The 6,766-nt window shown below is 48.8% G+C and overlaps 1 protein-coding gene across 4 annotated transcripts in view; it reads left to right on the forward strand.

Annotated features, from left to right (window-relative positions):
- Positions 1 to 6,766, forward strand: part of PALD1 (phosphatase domain containing, paladin 1) — an 86,709-nt gene that overhangs the window by 19,770 nt on the left and 60,173 nt on the right. Inside the window, exon 1 of one of the 4 annotated variants that reach the window (XM_015562132.1) lies at positions 829 to 894. The exons of the other annotated variants lie outside the window; for them this stretch is intronic. The gene's annotated coding sequence lies outside the window, so the exon portion shown is untranslated. Of the gene's footprint in view, positions 1 to 828; positions 895 to 6,766 lie in introns of those variants that run through there. 4 annotated transcript variants of the gene reach the window in all.

The raw sequence follows: 6,766 nt of genomic DNA on the forward strand, positions 1-6,766 counted from the left end.
ACCATAAACTATTTGGCCTGTTTTTCAGTTTTAGGCCAATGAACGCACAGCGTTTGTTTATGTTGACTTCTTTCCCTGCACATTCTATTAGTGATGCTCATGTGACGTTCCATGCGCTTCAATGACCACGTGGTGACACCGATGGCACATTCAGCTCGACCACTGTTGAGTGAAAGATGTTTCCAGTCTTTCACTAATATAAACAAAGCTGAAACAAACACCTTTTTGGCCAGATCTTTGATTATTTCCTTTGAAATCAATTGATAGAAGAATTTAAAGGTATTTTATAATTATTGCCCGATTGGTCTCCAGGGAGCTGTGCTGGTTCACATGGCAACAGGTGCTTGGGAAGGAGCCGACCCCTGGCGCCCACATCAACACGGCTTTTTGTCCTGCTTTTCATGTGACACCACAATAGGCAATACTGGGCGTCCCATCATGCCCAGTGTTTAACTTACAAATCAGGGAGACCATTTTTCTCATGTTTATTGGCCATTTGTATTTCTTCTCTGCTTTTTTTTTGGTCCGTTTTACTCTCAAGATGTACTTATTTTCTCATTTGTTTGAACAAAAGACTATATTGAATATGATAGATAAAAATAGGCTGACTATATTTTTACCCAGTTTGCCTTTGTGGTTTTTCTGTGTTGGTTAGAAGCCGACCATTTTGTGGAGTCTGATCTATTGATAGTTAACTGTATTTCTTTAGTATTTTGCATAGAAATTTCTTTTATACCCCAAGAATATGCCAATATTTCCTTACATTCTCTTCTTGCACTTGCATGGTTTCCTTTGTAACATTATCGTTCATCTTTCTGTACTTCCTTTAGGACCCTGATATGATGGATAGCTTGTAGGATCTGAGCATGTGCTCAGAAGCTCCCAGCCGCCTGGGTAAGTTATCCAGACTCTGTGCTGACTCAGTGTTGGTACCTGTAAAATGGGAATAATGCTGGCACACAAAACCAAAGGGCTACTGTGGAGATTAAATCACAGCTATGTGCAAACTTTTAGTCTCAGGGTTCCTTCCTTTACACTCTTAAATATTGGAGGCCCTAAAGAGCTTTTGTTTATGTGGGTTATATCCATAAACTGATATTTACCATATTAAAAATTAAAACTGAGTATATTTAAAAACATATAATTATACTTTCCTTTTAAAAATGACAATAGCAAACTCATTATATGTTAATATAAATAAAATATTTTTCTGAAAAAATAACTATTTTTCCAAAACACAAAACATTGTTTTGCAGTTTTGCCAATCTCTTTGATATCTTGTTTAATAGAAGACAGATACTGACATCTGGTCCAGCTTTCAATCTGCTCTGATATGTTGTTTTTGATTAAAGTATATGAAGAGCCCTAGCTGGTTTGGCTTAATGGATAGAGCGCCAGCCTGCGGACTGAAGGGTCCCAGGTTTGATTCTGGCCAAGGGCACATGCCCAGGTTGTGGGCTCCATTCCCAGTAGGGGGTGTGCAGAAGGCAGCCAATCAATGGTTCTCTCTCATCATTGATGTGTCTCTCTCTCTCCCTCCCTTCCTCTCTGAAATCAATAAAAATATGTTTAAAAAAAAACCAAAAACACAAAATAAGACAAAAAGCAACAAAAACAACATCTATGAAGAAAATCCAGCTTCACACAGATAAGTGTTTGAAAAAGGGAGAAGTTGCTCTGCAGCCTTGGCTCAGTGGTTGAGTGTTAACCTATGAATCAGGAGGTCACGGTTCAATTCCTGGTCAGGGCACATGCCTGGGTTGTGGGTTCAATCCCCTGTGTGGGGCGTGTGGGAGGCAGCCAATCAGCGACTCTCATCATTGATGTTTCTCTCTCTCCCTCTCCCTTCCTCTCTGAAATCAATAAAAATATACTAAAAAAAAAAGTCTATGAAGAAAATCTAGCTTCACACAGGTAAGTGTTTGAAAATGGGAGAAGTTGCTCTGCAGGCATGGCTAAGTGGTTGAGCGTCGACCTATGAATCAGGAGGTCACGGTTCAATTCCTGGTCAGGGCACATGCCTGGGTTTCGGGTTTAATCCCCTGTGTGGGGCGTGTGGGAGGCAGCCAATCAGCGACTCTCATCATTGATGTTCCTATCTCTCCCTCTCCCTTCCTTTCTGAAATCAACAAAAATATAGTTTAAAAAAAAGCAGAAGAGAGAAGTAGTTTATTAACCTATAGATATTTCCTGTGATACTACATACACACTTGGCAGGTGATAATTTTGTAAAGTTTAGTTGAAATATGGAATCTGAAAAACACATTGATGAACTTTGCATATTTTGTTACATTGAAATCCGTTGGACTGTCTTGCGCTATGAATGGATCTTTGACCCAGGCATGGTTTTGAAACATCAAATATTTGGTCATTGGGGAAATATTGCCTCACTGAGTTATACATATGTTCCAAATGTGGGCACATTTCATTTCATCATCTCCGAAAATTACATACAAGGAGGGGCAAAAGTAGGTTTACAATTGTTCTTATGGAAAATAATACCACAATCTCTGTATATAAAAGCCCAGTGACTGGAATGGCGGAACGACCAGAATGACTGGAACAACAGGTGACTATGATGTGCACTGTAACAGCCAACCGGCCTGATCCGGGCCCCAATTGGCCCGCCCCCAGCTGGCCTGGCCCCTGATTGGTCCCCAACATCCCGATCAAGGGTGAGGCTGGCCGGCCAACTGCCTGTGGCCCCTCCCCTTGCCAGCCCAGCCCAATGGGCCCCCATCAGGTGGGCCGGCTGGACCCCACCTGTGCACGAATTTGTGCACTGGGCCTCTAGTTAATCCTATGTAATAAAAGAGAAACATGTAATTTGACCATCCTTTCACTACGCTCACCAGCCAATCAGGGTGAATATGCAAATCTATCCAATAACAATGGTGGGTTAATTTGCATACACAGGCACCAGGCAGAGATCAGAGCAGGAGAGCTGGAGGCTTGGGGGACTGTGGCTCTCTCGGTCGCTCCCAGCGCGGAGAGCACCAGGAATTCTGGGCATAGTAGTTGTGATGGCAGCCCCAGGATCTGAGCAGAAGCCCAGAGCATGGAGAGCACCAGGAATGCTGGGAATCGTAGTTCTGGAGGCAGACGGATCTCCTAGACACTAGAGAAAAGTGAGCCTGGAGCAAGTTACTGTTGCAGTGGGGGATGGAGGGAAAGCAAAGATGAGAGACATAAGTAAAATCAGAGTGTCTAGGAAAAATTAAAGGGAAGATATCCTAAAACTTCCAGGAAATCTCCACCAATGAAGCAATGAAAAAAAAAGCCTCTATTATTCAGTGAACAACAAACCAAACTGGGTTGGGGGTCAGACAATCTGTTCATATGATTGCAAAGACAGACAGAAGCTCCAGGATTGGCGAGGGCTCCCTGAGGGCTAACAGATTGGAGATGGTGCTGGTTGGGCTGAGGGAGTCCCCATCCATGCATGAATCTTTGTGCACTGGGACCCTAGTAAGTTACAGAGTTGAGGAATAGAGGAATTATCAGAGAACTTATTGTGAGTCTAATGTATAGAAAATGCATAAATAATAATACAAGAATAAATTCTGTGTTTCACAGCTGTAAACCTACAGGGTGTTGGGGAACCTGTATGTGAACATCACTCATCTGGCAAAATCTTTATGTGTTGGGCTGCCATCAAACTCACAGTGGCTGGTGCAAGCTTTCCAAAATTCTGATTTTCCCCTTGAAAGCTTACACTTTGCCACTGGCAACCAATGCTGTCAGCTGTTTTCTGTGAGGCGGCAGGCTCACCTTGCTCATCTTTGAGGCAATGCTTCCCGGGCCCCAGTTCTGAACAACCACCTTTTGTCTGTCGGCGTTCTTCCCAGGACAGTGGTGAAGAGCCCTAGCCATTTGGGGTGCTCGTGGTGCTCCGTGGACAGAGAGGCTAGCTCGGCCTCCACTCAGACCCCTGTCGCATTCCAGCGACCAGCCCAAGTGCACGTCCGTGTCATCACACAGAATGTTAAAGAGACATGCGCTCAGGCTGAGATTTGGTGACACGAATCCGTTTGACGGCTTCCTCTGGGACATTCTAAGTGACGCTGGCACTCTGTCGCTGTGAGTGATGGCCAGCCCCGTTCAGGGCCAGCGCCTGCTGAGCCTCTAGCAGTTCACCCTCGTGGCTTTTGCTCCACCAGCTGCTCTCACGGTGAGAGAGGCAGGGGGTTTATTACTGAGCAGAGGATAGTTTTGACCCTGCAGAGCCCTGGAAGGTATTGGGGCCCCTGGGTCCCCGAGGAGCGTGCTGTCGGAACTTTGGGTTGGACGACAGGTAGATGGACTTCGTGCAGTGCTGGGCCCCTCGCCGGGTCCGGGGCAGTGTGCCTGCTGCCATTCTTTTCCTCTCCCCCTAACCTGAGTGACAGTGTGGGAATGGAGAGGTAAGCCATTTGGGGTGAAACATTCATCATCTGCGATTGCAAATCCTACTCAAGGCGGATGTGCTTGGTCCTCAGGAGTAAGTGAAGCGTCCAGGGGACTTCTTAGGCACCCCATTTTTCTTGCCTCCCCTGGGAGACAGGGGCCTCAGCCAGGCAACTCTCCTGAATGGGTGGGGCCTACTTCCCAGACAGGGACCCCTCAGCGTCACCCTTCCTGGCCCCAAAGGGGCATCCCTGTCCCTTATTCATTAACCTTCTCTGCTGTGTGGGACCCGGCGGTCAGCATCCCCACCTCCCCCCGTCATTTTTCTAAGCAATTGAACGGGCTGCGTTTATGGGTTGCCTGTTGCATTGTGGGCCCTGGGCTACAACCCCGTCTGCATTGTCTCATTTATGCTCAGAACACAGGCACCCTAGAGTTGATCTTTTTGTTGCTGTTCTTTAAAAATCTTTCCAGTTTTGTTCATTCACGTGGCCCCTTTGTGCCAAGCACCAGGATGCCATTGCAGGCCAGCCTCAGCCCCGGCCTGGGAGGCCTCATGGGGCCACCGCCATGGTGGGATGTGGCTGGGGAGGCTAAGGAAGGCTTTCTGTGCAGGGAGGGAGTGAGCTAGGCCGAGGGAGCGGGGCAGGGAGGGGTGGAACGAAGGCACGTTCGGCTGGGGTGTGGGCCTCAAACTGTGCCTGCTGCTCCAGAAGAGGCAGTGGCATCTGTCCCGCCGCTGGAGGAAGACTGGCTAGGTCGGACGAGCAGAGCGATGGCCCGGCCTTGTCCTTTGTGGGCTATTTAAAGGATTTCCAAAGGCGCACTGTCTGCCCTACAGAGACTGGAACACCTGCCCCCAGGCCCTGGCCTGGTAAGGTGCACCTCTGCTTTATTACCGTTTTTGTTACTGCTAGTTAATTGCAAAGGCGTGTGGAGATGTTGTCTGCTGCAGGGATGTAGGAAGTTCACTTTGGCTGGAGCTCAGAGCACAAAGGTGAGAGTTGGGGAGCAATAGGCCGGAGAGGGAGGCTGGGCCTGAAGGTCATGGTCGCCATGCGGTTCCTCTTTGAGTCTAAGTGAAGTCTCTTATGAGATCTGTCTCCTCTGCTAAGTGTGCTTCATTCTCTGGAGCAGGAGAGCGCTTCTTGGTCAGGGTCTCCCTGGCCCTGGGTGGACACGCCTAGCGAAGCAGATAAGCGGGCCGTGCAGGGGAAAGGGGAGGAGACCCCGTCCTCCCCTGTGTCCGGGTCTCGGTGACGGTGGGCAGGTCTCTGTTTCCTCGTCTGTAAAACGAGAGGAACGGACTAGGGTCTGGAAGGGGCCTCTGATTCTAAGATACACGTTGGTGCCCAAGGGGGATTTACACTCTGTAGTGTGTGTGTGTGTGTGTGCGTGTGTGTGTGTGTGTGTGCGTGTGTGTGTGTGTGCACGCGTGCTGAGAGTTGGGGGACAAGGCCCAGGGCAGATGGTGGGCTGGTCCGAGCCCCTGCCCAGGGGACAGACCTGAAAGCGTTATGACACCTCACCCTCCAGCTCTCCGCTGACCCTCAGTAGGGGAGCCCTGCAGCAGTGACTTCCTCCGTGTTTGTTCTGCAGCTGAGGCAGATGTTTCCTGCAGCTGGTCACTCAGTCTCCTGCCCTATTTTTAGCTCCATTGTTACCCACCCTGGGCATCTGGCTGCCAGGGGTGTGTGCGAGGCTGTGGTCCTGGGAGGGGCCCTCTTCTCTCTGTCCAGCTTGTTCTGTTCCTGCTACTAGGCCCCTGCTTGGAGCTTCCCAGTGTCGTTTGGGGAAGTGAGGCTGTCTTCAGGAGAAATAGGAGAGGGATGGCCAGATGATGCAGTAGAAAGAGCCCCGGTGGTGAAACCAGAGGCCTGGTTCTCTCGCTATGTCCTACAGTGAACTCTCTGAGCCTCAGGTTTTTTTTGTTATTATTATTTTTAATATGTTTTTATTAATTTTTTAGAGAAGGAAGAAAGGAGAGAGAAAAACATTGATTGGTTGCCTCCCGTATGCCCCCTACTGGGGACCTAATCTCCAACCTGGTATGTACCCTGACCGGGAATCGAACCTGCAACCTTTTGGTGCATGGGATGGCACTCAACCAACTGAGCCTGTTTTTTCACCTGCTCAATGGCACAACAGCCTGTGCTTTTGCCCTTCTCATAGGGTTGTTCTGGAGCTGAAATGAGATAGTGAAGGTGGAATTGATTTCACAAAAGGAGCCTACAACTCGTGTGGGTTCAGCCTTTGGGGGCCTGGGGGAGCATCGGATTCAGAGTCGGGCGATGAGGCACGCACTTACCAACACCAGGCGAGGACTCGAGGCCGGGGTGTGTGGGGTACGGGCTGTGGGCTGGGCCGCCTGGGAGGGGGG

The sequence above is a fragment of the Myotis davidii genome, unplaced genomic scaffold (assembly GCF_000327345.1).
Source record: "Myotis davidii unplaced genomic scaffold, ASM32734v1 scaffold134, whole genome shotgun sequence".
Classification (NCBI taxonomy): Eukaryota; Metazoa; Chordata; class Mammalia; order Chiroptera; family Vespertilionidae; genus Myotis; species Myotis davidii.